Consider the following 19,931-nt stretch of genomic DNA (forward strand, 5'->3'; position numbering starts at 1 on the left):
GTCCCCACCCCCTGCCCCTCAGCTGTCCCCAGACTGTCTCCCAGCCCATCCCCTTGTCCCGCTGCCCCTCCCTGCTGGCTTCCGCTGTCCTGGCCTCCCGGGCCTCCAGGTCTGCCCTCATCAGATGCCCTCAGGCTGCGCCCTGCTCACCTGCCTCTCCTTTCTTTCCCCTCAACACCCCCCCCCCCAGGCACCGGCTGGCCGCCCACTGCCCTGGCCCCACTGGACCCCAGTGGGAGCTGACCTCCTGCACACAAGGTGAGAAAACTGCCCCGTGCGCGGGCCTCGTTCACAGAGATCACGGTACGGCACGCCAGGCCCCCTCAGGCCCTGCAAGCCTCACGACCCGGGTCTCAGCCAGGCCAAGGCCCCCTCAGGCCCTGCAAGCCTCACGACCTGGGTCCCATCCAGGCCAAGGCCCCCTCAGGCCCTGCAAGCCTCACGACCCGGGTCCCTGCCAGGCCAGCAGACCCCCTCAGGCCCTGCAAGCCTCACGACCCGGGTCTCAGCCAGGCCAGCAGGCCCCCTCAGGCCCCTGCAAGCCTCACGACCTGGGTCCCATCCAGGCCAAGGCCCCCTCAGCTTCCCCCAAAGCCAAGCCCTCCTGTCCCGGGGCCTCCGCACAGAATGGCTGGGGTCTCCTCTGGTGCTCTGCCCGCAGAGGGGCGCCTCCAGCTCAGGCCAGGCCTGCTCTGGAGCCATGGTCCGTGGCTCAGGGCTGCACTCAGGGGAGGACCAGCCCCTGGGGCCTTGGGGGCGGGGGCTTGGGGACCAGACGCTGTTCAGGGTCTCTCTTCCTGGCTGGCTGACGAGGCTGGGAGGCTGGGAGGCTGGGAGGTGTTGGGCCTGGCGTGGCCTCCAAGGCCATCTGCACCGAAGAGATGGTGCAGGGCTGCCAGCCTTGAGGCCCAGAGCTTCCCTGCGGCAACGGAGAGGCTGTGACACCCACTCCGCAGGCTGCCGCGAGGGCCCATCAGCTGGTACAAAAGGCCCGAGTTGGAGTCGCACGAGAACCCGTTTTCTTTTCGGTGTGTGAGCCCACCTTCAGATTAGGAAGCTGAGGCAGTGAGAGGCTAAGCTGGGACCTGCTGCCACTCAGAGCAGGTCCTGGGGAAACATGTGCAAAACAAGGAGCCACAGAACGGCCAGGAGGGGCAGGAGGCACCAGCAGTCCCGGCCCAAAGGGCAGCCGGCGTGGCCACTCCTGGAGCAGGGCCCAGGCTCGGAGGTGTGGGCAGCTGGCCGCGGGTCCTGAAGCCTGGGGTTGGTGGTCTGTGGCGGGCTTGGGCAGCATCCGCCCAGGACCCTCTCGAGCACCAAGAATGTCCCACGGAGGGTCACATCGCCAACCATGGTTACAAGGCAGAACAGGAGGCCACAGCCAGCTTAACCAGGCCAGAAATAGCTCGGGTGGGGGAGGTGTCCATGCACCGCAGAGGGTCACGGCTCCCCAGTGTGGCTGCGCCCGTGCCCCATCCCTGCCAGCCCCACCCGCGACAGGCTCACCGCCCGCCCCCGACGTCCATCTGTCCCCCTCGGTCATCGCTGTTTCTCATCCTCACCGCCCACCTTCCGTCCGGCCGGCAGGCACAGACACGCTCAGTGCGGCACACGTGGCCAGGCCGTTTTGGGCCCCTTGCCCAGCTTGGGGGTGGGTGGCGGGGGGGCATGGGCTGACCCGATCCCTAGCGGGCAAGGTGACCCCCTGTGGCAGGAGGGTGCGGGACACGGGGTTGAGCAGTGGTGGAGACAGGCCCGCTGTGGGCAGAGCCCGTGACGGGCAGACCCGGGGTGAGCGGGCCCGGCGGCCTCCGGGGGACTAGCGCGTTGTCTGTTTTACAGGTGAGGGGGTGCGGTTTCGGGGTGGCAGGTGGGGCACCCGCTCACAGCCCAGGAACTGGCAGGCGTGCCAGTCTCGGGGGGTCCGGGCACTGAAAGGCCTGCCTGAGCCGCAGAGAGCCAAAGCTCCTACCGCTGCCTCAGCCAGCAGCCCTGCCTCAAGCCCCCGATTTCCAGCCAACATGCACCTGGGAGGCAGTTACACAGAGGGTGATGGGGGTGGGGTGGGTGGAGGGGGCCTGGCCACACAGAAGCGGGAGGCCTGGGTGCAGAGCGCACCCACCCGCGTGCTCTGAGGGTGGCTTGGGTGTGGCCCTGCTGGGACCCTGTGGTCCAGGTGCACGCTAGGCCCCACCACGTGGTGTCGGGGGGCTGCCGGGGCCATGGAACCCAGCTGGCCGCAGACAGACATAGAGCGGAGTGCGCTGGAGCCGCGGCAGGCGAGGACCCAGGAGCACCCTCTGACAGGCGGGACGCGGGGTGCACGGGCGGCAGGCCTCGGAGCCGAGCCTGGGCTGCTGGCACGCAGGGCTTGGGACCCCGCCCTGTCCAGGCACCTGCTCTTCCACGGCGCCCACCTCCCTGGGGCCCCACTGGGCCGGCGGCGGCGGGGAGGGGTGGCGCTGATGACACCACACCGGAAGCCTGGTCCAGCCCCAGGACCGTGGTGCAGGCCACGCCCGACACCCAGCAGGGACTCAGCAGGCACTTCCTTCTCCCACCACGCACACCAGCAAACACCGGCTGCCTAATTACCTGGGGGCCTCTGTCCACACGGCCCGGCTCGTCAGGGTCCTGTGCTAATGTGGGGCAGCGGCCACGGTCGGCTCGCATCCCCAGTGGACGCTAATGAGGAACTGGCTGCTGGCCAACACGCCCCTGCCCCGGGAGGCCCAGAGGCGGGGCGTGCCCCACGCCAGGGCCTGGGCCCTGCTGCCACACAGCTACCACCAGGCCCACCAGCCTACCCCGCCGCCATCCACTGTCCGCTACTGTCCTGGACCAGATGCCGAGCCTGGCAGGGCAGACAGCTGGCTCCCGCCCTCCCCCGTCCTCCTGGGACCTTGCGAGGCTCTTGTTGGCCGCCTCCGGCAGGGCCACTGCAGTGTGGGAGCCCACGCCTGGGGCCCACACTTCGGGCGTGCACTGTGGGCATGCACACACACGTACACACACCCTCTCTGGACGTGTGCTGCTGGGGCCTGGGTGATCTGGGCTGAGAGGTGAGCCCGCTGGACAGCCCCGGGGCTGCTGTGATGAGGTGACGCCGGCAGACGTGGGAGCCCCGGGGCCGGGCCGAGGGGTCGGCCGGTCTTTGTGGTGGAAGCTGATGGGCTGTCACCTCTGCGGCTCCTGAGCCCTCGGCCCTTTCGGCATCGGCAAGGAAGCCAGCGGCAGCCTCTGCAGAGCAGGACTTACTCAGCTCTGAGAAGACAACACTGGGCTCTGGAGGCTCTGGACCGCTCACCCTGGGGATCAGCCTGTCCTGGCTCTTGACTGCTGCGGTCACCGCTGACCTGAGGGGCCGCTGGACTGGGAGCCTGCTCCTGCTGTCCCAGGAGGGCCAAGTCTTCCCAAACGCTCCTGACCGGGGTGGTTTGCGCTCCGAGACGGGCTGACCCCAGGCGGGGTGCTTGGGGGCTTTGAGCGGCAGCGCTTGGGTGGGGCAGCAACCGGCAAGGGAGGCGGTGGGGAGCAGCGGCAAGGCCCAAGGAGCACCCCGGCCAGAGGCAAGCGGGGGGCCCGGACCCTCAGCCCGAGACGCTGCCACTGGCCCAGGCTACCACCTCCGGGTGACCGTGTGTCCACGGGAGGCTCCGGGGAGGCCTGCTGGCAAGGAGGTCCTGCGTGCCACGGCCTCTCCCCTTTCCTGACCAAGGTGCCCCACTTTCATTATTTGTCCTTAAATGGGAAGAGCTGTCAGCCACGGCCTGGATCCTGACGTTGGGGGAAGTACGTCAAACCTGGCTCTCTGTCCCCTCCTCCCACCAAGTGGGTGCGTGGTGCTGGCGGGCCAGCGAGCGCCCTGCTGCCCGTGTGACCCGGCCCCGAGCCCCGGAGGGGGAGGGACCCTCCTGCCCCAGCGCAGGGCGGACGCGAGGCAGCCCCTAGCACTCCCGCATCAGGGCCGTGGGTCGTGCAGGGCTGTCGCGGGAGGCCCTTTCTGTCCACCCTGGCACCCAGCTTTACATGCGCCCAGCGCCAGTGGGCCTCCTGGGAACACCCAAGGCACCGACACCCCTCACTCCTGGGGGCTAAGCTACATGTCCCCAGTGCAGCGAGGAGATGGCCATCAACTCCACGCCTCAGACGTGGGCGCAGAGCCTGATGGAGGGGCAGTGACCCCGGGGAGCCAGCAGGACGCTCAGGGGCTTACCAGGTGACCAGGCACAGCGTGCAAGACCGCCGCCTGCCAAACCAAGTGACCAGGGCAGGCCCCGAGCCCCAAGAGACCCAGAGAGCTTGTTGGGGAAGCAGCCCCTGCGGCGGATGAGCCGCCGAGCCCCCTGCGCAGCGCAGGCTCTGGGCTCCCCGACCCCCCGAGCGCCGAGCCTCAGCCCAAGCGTCCCACTCCGTGGGCTGCCCGAGGCGGACCCCAAGGAGCGACGGCCCCGGTCTCTGCCATGGCCTCTGGGACGTGCAGAGTGGCTCCTGCCTGATCACCCACACCCACCAGTCGACGGCCCCTCTCTCAACAGAGCACCCCACCAGCCTCCATGCCTCCCCGGTAAACACTGCCAGAAAACCAGGTGTCTGGAAGAGGTGCCAATGCTGACAAAGTGGAAATGATTCTAGAGGAAGCAGAAACTGCGGTGAGTAGATGAAAACGGGAAATCCAACTAGTGTCCTCACAGGGACAGAGGGGGCCATACAACAAGAACAGGGTGCTATGAAAAAGGAGCCGGCAGGAAACAAGAAGAGCCCTGGGAGCTAAAGATAGGCCTGCTGAAGTCACAGAAATCGATGGGAAGTCTGGAAACCAAGGTCAAGGAAACCTTCCAGAAAGAACAACAACAACAAAGACAAAAACAGAAGAGAAACAGACGAGCACGGAGCCAACACCTGCCTCAGGAAACTTCAGGAAGAAAAGCAGATGATGACGATGATGAGAGGGGAGCTGCTGAGGAATGGCGCTGAGAACTGCCCAGAGCTGAAGACCCCCTTGGGCGAGTGCCTGGCACAACGTGGGACATTCGTGGCGCGACCTCAGGCCTCAGGGTCAGGAGAGGAACCGCGACACGGCTGCACACTCACTCTGGAGTGGGCCACGCGGCTTACACCTGCTGACGTTCGAGGGCTCACAGGCTGGTTCTTCACGGGGCCTTTTTTAGACAGTGGAACGTGCTTCAGCTAAAACTGGACGTGAACCCAGAAAGAGAGAAACACAAACCCCAAGAAAGACTGGGCGGTGAAGGGCAGTCAGGGGCAGTTGTGAAGGGACGGCCGCGTGCCCGGCCCAGGAGGGGATGGCAGGTGAAGGCCTGGAGGGAGATACTCCCTCCACCCCGGGGAGAAACCAGACCGCCAGCAGAGTGCCTGCCGTGGCACCTGGGACAAGGGCAAAAGGCAAAGTCAGCTGTAAACTCCAGGAAAAACCAACGGCCATGCCAGAGCGAGGGGTCACCCCCCTGTGGCCACGCGGTGATGAGCAGCCGCGTGGCCTGGGTTAGGAAACACTGGCTATGAATTCAACTGGCAGCCTCGCTGGCGAGTGTGCTAGAGAACGGGGGCTGGGGGCGGAGCCATGGACACGTGGGGGTAACCACCTGGAAGAACGGGGCGCGCGGCGGCAGCAGGTGGGTTGGAGGAGGACCGCGCCCCAGAGCCCCAGGACCAGCCTCCCAGGGCCCGGCGCAGGCTTTAACTTTGAGCAAGATGCGGCCGACCACGGTGTTATCTTTTTAAAAAGACTGCAGGCTTGGCAGTGAAACCTCAGAAACAGAGATAAATAAAAAGAAGAAAATAGAGTGTCTCTGCCAGAAGGTGAAGAGGAACGTGGGTTAGCGGCAGCATTTCCAAGGTGCGGGGCGGGGGAGAGGCTGGGACTGATGCTCCCCAAGCCTCCGGCGCGTGGCGGGCGGCTGGCTGCTCTTCAGCCGTTGCTCGGCCAAGGGTGGCCAAGGACGCCCCCGGTCTCCAGGGAGCGTCGGGCGCTCGGCTCCGAGGCCTTGGAAATCCAGGCTCTCGGAGGGATCGCTTCCAGCCTGAAGATCATCCGTGCTCCGGGCCCCTCAGAGTCCCCCACCCTGGGTGCTCCCGGGTCACAGATCCGACCCCTGACCCCAGACTGGGGACCCTTAGGAGCAGGGAAGCCGGGGGAAAACCCCCGGGGCCTTGGGGTGGGGGTCCGCTGACCTTGGCAGAGCGCGGACAGGCCTCCCCCCGGCCTCTATGCGAGCCCCAGTCGTGTGCCTGCATCCAAACGCCCGGCGTGCAGAAGGGGTGGGTGACGTGAATAAGTAATAGCTCTTTTATTAACGAGTGATAAATTATTCCTATATGATTGTGTGATAACTCTGCCTCATTTGAGATCAATTTGGGATGGAGCTCGTTGGCGGCTTCTCACCAGTGAGGGTGGGAGCACCGGGTGCCGCTGCTGGTGGAAAGCAGGTCAGGGCACTTCGGCCGCTGTGCCAGGCGCCCCAGGGCGGGGCAGGCAGGCTGGCCTGGTTTCCTGAGCACCCGCCCCCGGGGCCCAGAAGTGCCTGAGGCCGAGGTAGGGCTGGGGAGCAGCCCCGGAAGGCCCCGGGCATCGCTGGGGACGCCCTGCAGCTGGGCACCGGGGGCCACCTGCAGGTCACACCGCTTGGCCCTGCTGAGGCCCTGCCTCTCGCCCACCTGGCTCCCACCCGGGCCTCTGCCCTCTGCCCAGCCTGACACACTTTTGCCTTTTCGCCCAGATTTTTCCTAATTTATTTCACGTCCTCTCTCCCTGCTCAGCCCGGGGACTCCAGCAACCTCCGGTTCTCAGATCTGGGTTTGTGGTCTGTGAATGGGGCCTGGTGCTGAAGGGAGGGCTCCGCAGAGGCACCGAACCCCCAGGCTGCTGCCCGCCCACCCCCACCGCCCCGCGAGCAGGTGACGAGTGCGGTCCCTAGGGCCACCATCTGTCTCGGCTGTGACGGGCCCTTGGTGATGTCCGGGAGGGACGCAGCAGGAACGTCTCTATGGGGAGAGTGTTTCTTTTGCAGATTCTCGCACAGGAAGCCAGACGCTTGTCACACCTGTCCCCGTGTCAGCCTCTGCCTGGCAGAAACTGGGGCTGAGGCCGGGAGATGATGTGAGGCCTGGACCTGGCCAGGGACTCTGTGCCCGCTGGTGGGAGCTTGGAGCTCGCCACCCCCACCCCCACGGCCCCGTCCGTCCAGCTTGAGTTCCCCTCACCCCTCCCTGCACCCCTCTTGGCCCCCCTACTCATCTGACCCCCACCCCAACCCCGCCCTCCCAAGCCCCACACGGCAGGCCATCCCGGGGTCCTGGGGCTTCTGCTCACACCAGGAGTCCCCGGTCCTGGGCCAGGATGGGGTCCCAGTGTGGCCTCATTGGGGGCCCGGTGGGGCCCAGGTCTCAGGCTCCTCACCAGCCTGCCAGCGCCCATGCCAGCTCCTCTGGGGACCCTTGTGGACTTTCAGGCATCTCCCTGGGACCCGAGGGCCTGACTATGTCACAGGAATCTCAAGGTCCCCGCAGCCCTGCATGGGACCCTGCCGGGGATGCAGCTGGAAGCCAGACGCCCTCAGGGACCTGTCGGGGGTCCCCCTGCCCCTCATGTCGTGTGAAGCGTGGGGCACAGCTCTCCCCACCAGCAGGGCTGAGGAGGGTGCTCCCCAAGCCTGGCCTCAGCTGCCAGGCCAAACTGACCATCCCGAGGGGAGGCTGCCACGCGGCAGGTGGGCAGGTGGGTGGGGGCCCGGATGGGGCACACGGGTGGGGGCACCCACACTCCCGTCTGAGTGCCACCTGATATCCTGGGGGCAGGGCAGGACGTGGGGGTCTCAGGCAGCGCCATCACAGCCTCTTTTCCCATAGCATGGCCCAGCGCAGGGCAGGGGGTTCCCGGCTGAGCAGAAAGGGGCCCCAAGAGCTGGGACAGTCAAGCCCCCAGTGGGGCCCCGGGCAGCAGTCTCCACCGACTCCCTTCGAAACCTCCTGAGTGGCAGGGAGGCCCAGAGGGCGAGGGGCCTGCTGGGGCATGGCTGGCCTGGGGCCAAAGCCCAGGCTCTTCACGCAGGGCCCCTGCGCCCTTGTGGAGAGCACTGCCCAGACGTGGGCACTCTCTGCAGACCTGCACCCTGGGGGCCACCTTGGGCACCCAGCCCGTGCTCAACTGCCACTGGCCCCAAAGACCACTGGCGCCCGGGGCCCTGGGCACTGACTCAGGGCACTCCCTAGGGCCACCCCATCGTTCCTGCACCCACCCCAGCCTGCGCCCAGACGCTAGCCCTGGGCTGAACTTGGAGACGTGGACGGTGGGGAGGCAGGTGTGTGAGTGCCAGATGCTGGGACCCGGGAGCCAGAGCGGAAGAGACTTTCCTGAACGAGACCCTGAATGCAGGCCTCGTTGGCGGCGGCGGGGGGGCGGGCGGACACAGGAGAGTTTGGGACAGGAGGAGCCTGGCTGGCAGCGTGTTTTAGGACAGCGTCTCAGAGCCTGAAAGGAAGATGAGATGGCGGCGAGCACACGTGGGCGTCCGTGGCCACGGGCCCAGGAGTGGGCCAGTCCGCAGCAGACCCCCGGGGAGGGATACAGGAGGCGGGTGGGGAGGGGTCCAGCTTGACACTGGACTTGCCCTTGGGGAAGGGTAGCAGGAGGTGGCCAGGACGCTGGACCTTGGGCCCGGATGCAGGGGTGGAGGGATGTGTGGTACAGGGCAATGACCACCAGACAGACTGAAGCTGGGGAGCCTGAGACCCCCAGAGAGGCACGTGGAGGGAAATGGGTATTGAGCTGCCAGGGGTGGCAGCCCAGGGGCCTGAGACTCCCCTCATCCGCACACGCCTGGCACACAGCCCGGAGGCAGCGGACATTTGTTAACCAACCCCTGGGAGCTGAGGCCCAGACGGCACTCCGTGGCAGGCCAGGCTGAGGCCTCAGAGCTGGCCCTGCTTGGCCGGCCCGGAGGCCAGCAGGTCCAGGGGCTGTGGACTGCTTACTGGCCTCGAGACCCGCCCCGCCATGCAAGTCCTCTCTGTGTGTGTGCTGAGCACCTACTTGCTACTGGAGCAGCCACAGGACGCCATGAGCCAGCCCCCTGCCCCCACGGGCCCCACACACACACCCAGCACCACACACACCTCTGACTCAGGGCGTTTTCCCACCCACGAAGGCACCAGGCCGGGAGTTGGCCGCCGTGGGTCATGGACGAGGCCTCTGGTGGCCGGGAGAGGGTGGTGCTGCCCAAGGTCACACAGCAGGCCGGCCCTGCCCGGGCTGATCCAACAGCCGCCAGACTTCAGGCTGGGGAGAATTCTGGCAGGTCCCCGAGCCTGTCCCATCTGGGCTCTGGCGGGAGGTAAATAAAGGCACCATCTCAGCAAGGTCGCAAGGGTTGGGACAGACCAGGGACACCGTGCTGGGCCCAAGCAGTTGAGGGGCAATCTGAGAGGGCTCCCTGGAGGAGGTGAGGGACCCAGGGCCCTGCAATGGCTCGAGCCCCTCAGTACCCCACCCCTTCCTCGATGGGCCCCTCACCCATCAGCTTCAGCCTCAGCCTGACATTTCCCGTGACATTTGCTGCAAAGAAATAGAGCCATAAACCCAAAGGTTAAATTTGCACATTGCCTTGCTGCCAGGAGAGCAAGGTCCCTCCGCCTACCAGGTCTGTGGCTGCAGGGCTTGTGTGGGACAGCCCACCCTCCCCGGGGCCCTGGGTGGGGGCCCCAAGGTCCCCCTCCAAGCCCTTCCATTGGATCTCAGCCACCAGTTCCCAAAGCAGGCTCCTGGGCACCGCAGGCCCTGAGCGTGCTATACAGGGTGCCCGTCAGAGGGGCTCTGCCCATCCAATGCCCTGCAATAAAGAAGCTCCATCAGCACCTCCGACCCAGCCAGTCCCAAACCTGCCTGACCACGAAACGCTCGTCCAATCCCCCCAACACTCCATGGAACCAAGATCCCCTGGAGCCTGCTCTGTGATGGTGTTGGGCCAAGGAGCACCCTCCCCCGCCCCGGGGGTGCCAGGCGGCCGCCTGAACAAAGCTGAGTCAGCTTGGGACACCCCGCTTCCTGTCCTGGGCGCCCCATGTCAGCATGGGCCTGGCTGCACGTGCCAGGGCTTGGCTGGGGCAGGCCAAGTGCCGGGCCTGAGTGCGGCTGCCTGGCTCCTTCAGCGCCACCTCTGGGTTAGGGTGGGCAGGGGGCAAGGCAGTGGCCAGGGCCCCCATGGCCCACTGTCCACCGCAGGCCTGCTAGGAGATGGCAGTTAGGGCTCTGCAGGGCCGGGGAGGGGGCTGTCGGAAGGCAGCAGGGGAGAGGCCAGCCCACTGCGCCGGCGGCACCAGGGCTGGACCAGGGTGCGGCCGGCAGGCCCAGGCGGGGCGTGAGAGGCCCTCGGAGCCCGGCTCTGGGCAGGTGGGCTGGGCTGGGCCAGGGCCCGCCTCCTATGGGGCCCCTGCATGGGGTGTGTACCCGGTCTTTGGTCCTGCTGCCCAAGCGGCCGTGGTGAGAGGCCAGGGCCACGTAGGACGCATGACTGAAGGCAGGTCCTCGGAAAGGGCTTCCACCCTCACCCGCACACCCGGACACACAGGAGCGGGTCCCCTCATGTGCAGAGTTTAAGACACAGAGACCAAGGGACAAACTGCAGCAGAGGACGCCCGGCCAGGCCCACAGGCTCTAGCGGTGGAGACGTGGGCTGCGGGTGCTGCCTGCCCTTGGGCCCGGGCGGGTGCTTCCAGCTCCGTGCTCACCTGCCCTTCAAAAGCACTCAGTCCTAGCAGCTCGAGATGGGCAAGGGCCACGGTCCTCAGCTGCTGGGTTCAGAGGGGGTCTGACAGGCCAGGAGAGCCAGGGAGGGAGTGAGTGAAGGGCCACCCAGGAGCAAAGGTGGGATCTGGGGACCGGCCGCTGGGAGAGGAGGAGCGGGTGGACCTGGGGGCCGGAGGTCAGGGCACATTGACTGCAGAGCCAAGAGCAGTCAGGAAGGCCAGGACGGGGCCCAGGGGCGGGGGAGCCACTCACACCTACCCCCCCACTCCCAGCGACACCCCTATTCTCCCCTCGGGCTCCTGACCCCCTGTGCACGCACAGACTGAGGCTCTGTGAGGACTTTCTGGCTACAGGCCCAGGAGAACAGGAAACACAGCCCCCCCGGGGGGGGGGGGACTCCCCTCTGCCTTCTGGAGCCCCAGCATGTCTCCCACAGACCACCCCGCAAGACCTCCTGCTGGTTGAGACTCCCAGCCCAGGCTCGCCTGCCCCACCTTTCCTCCATGACCACAGGGAGAGCCAGCCCTGACCGCAGGCCCCCGGCTGGCACTGGTCATCGCGTCAGGAAGCTAAAGCTCGGGGTTCAGCAGCCTGGTGTGGGGGACACCCGTGGCCATGCCCCCCTCCCGCAACACCCTCTCTCCCTTCGGCCCCCACCTGGCCCTCCCTTCTCCAGCTCCCCAGGGGCCTCCGTGGGCCTTTGTTCCCCATCTTAGTGGGGAGCGCCCTGCTGGCAGTGCAGGACTCCAGGAGGACTTCCCTGTGTGGGACTGCGGACCAGCGCGGGGTGCCGGCGCTCCCAGTAGGCTGCAGGCAGAAGCACTGGGGCCAGCACTCTGTGGGGGCCTCACCCTTCACGTGTCCCTAGCTACTCCCGAGGGAGGCCTGATCACTGACCCATGTCCCCAGTGAGGTAAACCGCATACCCAAGGTCACACCACGCCGGTGGCGGAGCTGGGACCACATCCGGGCTGATTCTCCTGCCAGTCCACACCCAGGAATTGGGGTCTGTGAGCAGCCTCCTGCCTCACGGGGGCACTGGTTCCTCTCTCACCTCCAGTGGCGCAGGAGTGGGGAGGGTACCCACTTTACAGATGGGAAGACTGAGGCTAAGAAAGGGAGCAGCTAGCCCCCACTGCCTGCCCCATCACGGGACCCACCCCACAGCCTATAGGGACGAGCTGCTTGTCCTCATTCTATAGACAAAGACTGGCCCTGTTGGAGGGGGCCAGGTGGTGTGGCCCCACCTCTCTGAGCCCTGGCCTGGGGTCCTGCTCTCCACGGTGAGAGCGGGTAACCTGCATCCTTACCTCAGTCCTCCACTCCAGCAGCTGAGGCAGGTGACCCACCACAGAACCCCTCACCCAGAGGATTCTTGCTGTGGAGATCACCAGCCACCGGGGACAGAGCCTCCGTGAGGTCACCGTGGGTCAGCTGTGGGGTGGGCCTATGCCCTCCCTGAACTGGACCAAGTGGCGGACTCCAGGGCGTGCCAGGGGCTGGCCTGTGTGTCACGGCACTGAGGCACTGACCTCGAGGTGTGAAGTGGGCCTTCCCCACCCAGGGGGGTCCCAGCCCCCATCAGCCAGCTCTGCCTCAGCCTGGGGGGAGGGGGGCAAGCAGACACCTCTTTGGCCTCAAGCCCAGGGCTGGGCACTGAACTAGCTCCCAGCACATGGTTCCCGGGGCTCTGCCACAGACCCGGGTGGGGGGAAGCCGGCCGTGGCCTGCCTGGGCACACAGGGCACCTGCACCGGGGCAGAGGAGACACGCCGCTGTGCTCACAGGAGCACGCGGTCATGAGAACAGAGACACACGTGCAGACGCATGTCGAGTTCAGGCCACACAGGCTCCGGGGCTGGGCATGGAGGATCCCTGGACACCGGGCGGCTCCTCCAGCCGGATTCCCCCACCCTGAGTTCCGGCTGCCCGGCCTCCCAGCCAGGACACGTGCTCCGGTGCGCCCAGCATGAGCCCACTGAGGCGACCACAGCGCCGGTGCTATGTGCACGCGGGGCCGTGGGCGTGTGGGCGGGGGTGGATGTGCACCACAGCGTGTGCGCGCGTGCACGCGGGGCAGCCTGGCACGCGTGTGCACATGCGTGTGCAAGTGTGCAGCCTTGTGGACATGAGCACGTGCAGAGAAACGTGTGCAGCCTGCGGCACCACGGACATGAAGGGGGGGAGACCAGGGGCGCACCCTCCAGGAAACGCATGCCCCACCCGCCCCCAGCCCTTCACACCAGGTAGAGGGGAAGGGTCCCGCGGGAGCCGCCAGGGAGGGGGTGCTCGAGCCCCTCCACGTCCCGAGCCCCTCCACGTCCCGAGCCCCTCCATGTCCCGAGCCCCTCCACGTCCCCTGCCCCTCCGCGCAGCCCGCAGGGGCCCTCAGGTTGCGGATGAGGGGTGCTTGCCTGCACCTCTGCTCGTCCGCCCCCTGGGTGGGGGACAGCTCTGGGTCAGCCCCGCCCTCCGCGCCCTCTACTGTCGCCGACGCCCCCATCATCCCGCTGCGGTCTGACCCCAGAAAAACCAGAGGTCCTGAGCCGAGTCCGCGGGGTGCGAGGAGGGAGGCAGCTGGACACCCCCACCCCTGCTGGGTGCCCGCGTTTCTGCAGACCTGCTAGTTAACCCCTTAGCGGCCGGGCGCTCCGAAGCGGGACCCACCCTTCCCGACAGCGGACCCCCACCTTGGCCCCGCCGCCGGCCCCGCCACCGCCGCCAACTTTCCCGGAAAGCGGCAACTTTTCCTGCCGCCGCGGGCTCCGCCCTCCCGGGGTCGGGCGGCACTGCGGTGACCCTCCGCAGCCCCCGGAAGCCCGGGCGCGCCCCGAGTCTCGGGGAGGGGCGCCCAGATCCCGCGCGCGGCCGGCCCGGGCGCGGCACTCACCTCTGGCGGACGCCCTCTTCATCGTAGGGGTCGGGCGGGGCGCGTCGGGAACCGAAAGTCGCTCCGGGGCCGGCGCCCGTCCGCCCGCGGCCGGGTCCGCATCCAGGCGCCGCCGCTCCGGCCCGGCCCCGGCCCGGCCGCGGGACGAGGCTGCGCGCTCCGCCCGGTCGGCTGGGCTGCGGGCGGCGGCGCGGAGGCGAGGGCGGCGGGCCGGGAGCCGATGAATGTTTTATGGGATCATGTGGTTTGACGCGCGAGCGCTCCGCCGGGTCCCCGCCGGCCGGGCCGGGCGGGGCGGGCCGGGGGCGGGCCGGGGCGGGGCCTGGCGGCGGGCTAGGCGCCCACCTGCGCGCGCCGGGCCGGGCCGGGCCGGGCCGGGCCAGCGGGAGGGGCGTGGGCCGGGGACGCGGGCTGGGCGGCGGGGAGGCGCTCGGCCCGCCCGGTGCAGCGGCGCCGCGCGGCCCGGACAAAGGCGGCGCGTTTCTAAAGAGGCGGCGGCCCCTGCAGGCGGCCTCGGGGATGGCGGTCTGGCCGAGCCGGCTTGGGGGTGCGGGTCGAGGGCGTGGCGGCCCGGGCTCGCGGCGTTTGGGGTTCCCCGAGCGGCCACCTACCTCTCAGGGCTTTGTCCACAGGCCGGGGAACGCGGGGTGCGCCTCGGCGTGGCCGACGCCCTTCCTCGCTTCAATGAACACCGGAGGCCAACCCCCTCCGCCAGCAGCCCTTTGCTCCATTTTTCAGTTGGAAAATAGGCTCGAAGCTTCGCCGACTTCCTAGGGCCTCACCTGTCTTTGTGACCCAGGGATGGGGCTCAGGCTCAGGCTCAGGCCTGCCCCTACCTCCACAGGTGTCCGCCCCCACCCCACCCCGTCCCCTCCCGTGGATGTCGTTTCCCGCCCAGGAGGTCCTCTTCAGAGCCCACTTGCTTGGTGCCCCCCAACCCTGCACAGAGTCAGGCCAGACTCTAGGGCCAGAGAACCCACTGACGCACCCTCACACTCCAGGGACACCTGCACAGCTGTCCCGCCTTCCTCTGCAGGGGGAGCTCTCCTGAGTCTTCAGCCAGCCCCCGGGTCAGCATCCCTGCAGGCTGCCCAAGGGCCACATGGATGGGGACTCGCTGGCAGGGCGTCCCTGGGATCCTGTGCTCGGGGCAGCCTTGGGCCCTCCCTGTGGCTGCAGCATCCTGGCTGAGGGCTTGGGAATCCCCCTGGGAACCCAGCCAGTGTCCCCCAGAGGCTGAGGGGCTGATGACTGGGAGGCCTGGCACGTTCTGCCTCCCCATCAGACCTGCCTCCCTCCTGACCGCAGAGGAGGCTTGGGCGAGGTCGGCAGAGCATGGGAGAGCAAGGCCTGCTGGCCTTCCAAGGGCAGGTGGGGCCTCTCTGAGTCCAGTGTTCCCGTCTGCACACAGAGTCACAGGCAGCCTCACGGGCTGGACACCACTGCTGGTGCCTGAACCCCTCCAGTGCTGCATGTGGCACCAACCTTTGCCCGCTGCACCCCAGTCACCCTTGTTCCAGGCTTGGCTTACCGGGTCATTGTGGAGCACACTCGATTCCCAGACACATGGGAGGTAAGCGGGAGTCAGGATCCCTAGCCTTGGTGTCCTTGGGCCTTCCCCCAGCCACACATGCACAGCTGCCTCCCCAACAGATGCTGGGTGCCACCAGTGATCCTTGCCGCCACGTGGAGGCGTGTCCCCCACTGTGCAGGCGGGGAACCTGAGGTCGGGCTCGCAGGGTTGGCAGGAGGCAGAGGCTTGTCCCTGGTGTCAGCCCTTCCCCCACGGCCCCTGCATGTGGCGGTAGCTCCCGGACCGGGAAGAAGCTCTCCCCTCAGGCCCGCCTGAGGCCAGAGGCCTGGCCGCGGGACACTCAGTGGCCGTCATTCTGAGGTTAGGGCAGGTGTGGGCCTTGACCCAATGCTCCTGGGTGGCTGTAACCATCTAGGTCCCCGGGTGGGCCCACCACTGCTAAAGCTTGTACCCTGCCTGCCTGTAGATTCAAAGCCCTTCCTGGCAGCAGTGGGGGGCACCCGTTCTGGGGCCACACGTTTCACCCACCAAGCTCAGATGTTCTGGCTCTTCTGGCCTGGGGCTTGGGCCTGCCACGCACCCAAAGGTCTGTGTGGTGGGAGTGGGCTGAGGCCTGCAAGCCACTGTGGGCTGCAGGAAAGGACACTGGGAGACTGTGTCTCCCAAGTCAGCACCACGGCCAGCGCCGCCCCCCCCTCGTTGGCTGCCCAGCCTGGGAGATGACCCCTGTGTGGGGGCCATGGGTGTTGGCTGGGGAAGGGGGAGATGGGTGTGGACCCGCAGGAAGAGGGGTGCTGGGCAGGGCTGGGTGGCAGGTCAGCCTGCCTCCAGCAGGAGGCTGCGGGGGGTGGGTGTGTGGTAAGGATGTGGGTACACCCAGGAAAGCCTAGGGGACGTGCTGCAGCCTCTGGGGGTCAGCAACTGGGGCCAGAGCTGGAGATGCCATGGGAAGGGCCTGGTCGCACTCTGCAGACCAGCTGCTGGGCTGCCCAGAGGGGATGAAGAGACGACAGACTGTGGTCCAGGCCACACCGATATGAGCTGCCCAGGCTTTCTGGACACGTGTCTCTGGGGCCGGGAGCCTGTGGACACCTTGCCTCTCAGGGCTGCACAGCCTGTCCCCCAACCTGGGCTGAGCTGCCTGAGCTGGCCCCACAGCTGCCACACACAGGGAGTGGCCTCTGTCAGCTCTCCCGCTCTGCCCCTCTGGTGAGGCCACATTCCTGGCTGCCTCACCCCCACCCCATCCTGGGGACCAGCCCCTGAGATCAGCCTGTCAGGCAGGAGAGGCCCTGCGGGCTGTGTGACCTCGGCCCAGGCCCTGGCCTCGCTGAGCTCGGGGCAGCACGTGGATGAGGTGGACACTGATGCCTCCTGGCCTCCACCTCTGAGGGGGCACGCGAGAGTCTCCCTCAAGCCTCCAAGGTCCTCTGGCACAACCCAGCCTGGACCAGGGGACACTTCCATCGCGGCTGGTACCGGGTGATGGGTTTGAACCTGCTCGGAAACTCCCAGGGGCTGTGTTCCATCCTGCAGAGACAGGCCCGCGGTGGCTTTGCTCGGTGGCCGGTGTGGGACTCGTGGGCATGTGGTCCCCTGACGGCTGTCTGGGGAGGGATGGGGGCACGGGGCGTGGCTTCTGCTGCACGCACATCAGGCCGCCCAGGATCACCTGAGGAAGGACCTGATTCTGCCCAAGTGCTGTTCCAATGTGACCCTTCCTGGCACTGAGTGGGTGGCTGGGAGTGTGATCCCAGTGCCAGGGAGCTGGGGGGTGTTGGCCTGCCATCTGGCCTCTCAGTGGAGGGCAGCTGCCTGCTCAAGGCCCAGAGGAACTCTGTGCCAGGCCTGCTGAGTGCATCATCCCCTCCTGTGCTGTGCTGCGGACACCACCACCACCACCCACTTTACAGACAGGACAGTGGAGGCCGAGGGGACTTGGGTAGACCCACTTCCTGGCAGCCCCTCCCGCTGCTTCACCTAGACGCTCCCTGTCCCCCACCCCAGCCCCAGGGCTGCAGAGGGTGTTCTGACCCCTGTCACCATAAGCCCTGTGCCCCTGAGGAGTCCCTCTGCCCAGTTTTGCTGATATTAGGCCACCATTAATCCACTTCCTCATCTGTTATTCATCAAAGCCACGTGCAGCAGCTGCCGGGGCCGTGCAGGGAAGGGGTGACAGCTCGACCCCCGGCAGCCGAATCCCCTGCATCCCGCTGGGCCTGCCCAGCTCTGAACACCTCCAACCTCCACAGCAGTCAGAGGCCTCTTCCCACAGGGTGGCCTCAGGGGTTCACCCTGCAGGGAGTGCCCCTCCTACCCGCAGGAGGTGTGTGCATGACACCATGGTGGCTCTCATGCAGCCCCAATCCCCAGTCTCATGGCCAGTGTCTGGGATGGGAGCCTGGGCCTGGGGAGGGGCTGCGTGGAGCTGTGGCCCTGGCCCCTGCCCCCTGCCCCTGGCTGCACCTGCCCCTTCTCCTGACTCCCAGGCTGGGCTGAGTCCCCGTGGGCAGGCTCAACGTCCCATCTCAGAGAGTTTAGGACGCCGGCCCCTGCCTGGGCACCAGCTGGGGCCAGGCCGGGGCCTGAGTAGGACACTCCCGGTCCCCGGGGAGCCCAGAGTCTGTGTAGGGGCCGCACTCTGGAAGGCAGGGTCCTCAGGCTTCGCCCCAGGCGGCAGGCTTGATTTGCGCCCCTCCCCCACGCCTGCAGGGAATGCGGATCTTTCCAGAGCCACCCACCCAGCAGTGACAGCTAAATCGGGAGCCGCTGTTCACACCAGGAGCCCGGCAGTGGTCAAAACCGGGTCGGGGGAGGGGGCACTGGGCCCACAAGTGCCCAGCAGGCTGGGGAAGGTGGCCGGGGCTGCCAGGTGGAGTGGGCATGAGTGGAGGGTAGGGTGGGCCATGCAGACCCGCCCGGAGCCATAGGGAGAGGCTCCTGTGGGGCCGACCCGGGCTGAGTGAGAACCCAGTGCTGCTTTTCCTGGGGTTCCCTGGACCCTGAGACCTTCTCCAGGTTGCCACAGTCCATGGGGCGTGAAGACTGACTCCATTCTCCGGGTGGAGGGGCTGAGAGCAGGGTAGGGCCAGTCCAGCTGGAGCTCAGCCCTCGCCCCCTGAGTGTACTGTGAAGTCCCTGGCCCTCCTCCCCTCAATGCCTTCATCCACTCCATTTCTCAGTCGTTTAGTCATTCAACAAACACACTGAAGGCCCACTCCAGATACCCTTAAGTCTCTCCAGACTCAGGTCCTCTCACTCTCACAGGATACAGATGGGGAGGTTGAGCTCCAGGGGGAAAGCCTTGTCCTGGGGTCACTTCTGTACTGAAGGGTCACCCAGAAGCCCGCAGGGACTGACATCCAATTGAGCGGGCAGCTGAAGCAGAGCCAGCTTGGGATTCACCCACCGCCCTGACACCCTGCTCAGGGGCTCAGCCTGAGGTCCCGAGGCTCTGCCCCTGGCAAATGGCTCTTCACCCTGGAGCCACAGGAGAGAGGGCCATGCCCCACACCCCAGCCTATTCTGGAGCGAGCCTCACCTTGCCGCCTGCCCCATGCCCAGGGTCACGAGCAGGGAGCAGGACAGGGCCCAGATCTTGCCTTCAAGTGATAGAGGCCTCAGTGGCCAGTCCTGGAGACTAGAGTCCTGCCTGGGACTCGCCAGGTGCAGTCCCAAGCTTCCTCATCTGTTCAACCAGCCCTATCGCCCGCCTTCCCCCGGGGCTGAAAGGCATGTGTGCCCAATGTCTGGCTTGAGGAGGGGGCTCTAAGGCGGCTGCAGCAGCAGTCAGGCCTCTGAGACTGGGGTATTTTTAGCCAGGATTCCTGCTGACAGGCCAGGCTGGCCGAGGTTTGCTGCCAGCCGCAGAGGCGCTTCTCCCAGCCTGCATCAGGACACACAGGGTCTGCCCCCCAGCCCGGCCCCTGCTCTGGGCCCCTGCCCCTCACCCATCCAGGTGCAGCCTTCCCGGTCAGGGGGCTGGTTCCTCCCGGGAAGTGGGGAGGCTTCCCCAGGTCAGACACTCTGGGAAATGAGCCTGGCCTGGGGGGAACGCTGAGTGCAGGTGAGGGGAGACCCTGCTACGGAGCCATCTGCTGCCCAGGTCCTGGGCCTCGGGCTCGGGCTGCCACTCCTGACCCTCCTGAGGGTGGGGTTTCTGGGAGGCTCCAGTCAGCGCACGGGCTCCCGGCTGCAGGGTCTGTCCGAGGGCCCCCTGGCTGCTGCCTCTCTGCCCCGCTGCCGGCCCCTTCCGGAACGACTAGTCAGCAGAGTGGCCAGAGCCATCAGCCCCGGGCCCGGCTCCTCGCCCCCCGGACGCCCCTGCCTGTTGCCGCCCACCTGCTCCGGCCACTGGGTCTCTCTAGCCTGTCCTACAGGGTGGGCTGCTATGCATGTGAGCACGGGGCCACGCCTGGGCCCGCAGAGCTTCCTGGCTCAACCAGAACCGTGTCTCTTCCCACAGGCAGGAGAGGACACCCAGGAAGGTGCTGCGCCCGGGCCGAGCCCTCCGCACGCTCCACTCCCCAGGGGCAGGGGCCGAATCACGGTCCAGCACGCTGGACAGCGCCGCGCCTGCGCACTCTGCGCGAGGGCGGGCAGGGGGCGGGGCCGCTGGCGCAGGTCAGGGGCGGTGGCCTGGCGCGGGGGTGCGTCGAGGGGGCCCCGCTGGAGTGCCGGCTGGTGGTTCTCTGGGTAAATCAGGAGGCCCTGCCAAAGTAATTCTGAGCAAGCAAAGAAAC

This window comes from Budorcas taxicolor, chromosome 17 (assembly GCF_023091745.1).
Source record: "Budorcas taxicolor isolate Tak-1 chromosome 17, Takin1.1, whole genome shotgun sequence".
Lineage (NCBI taxonomy): Eukaryota > Metazoa > Chordata > Mammalia > Artiodactyla > Bovidae > Budorcas > Budorcas taxicolor.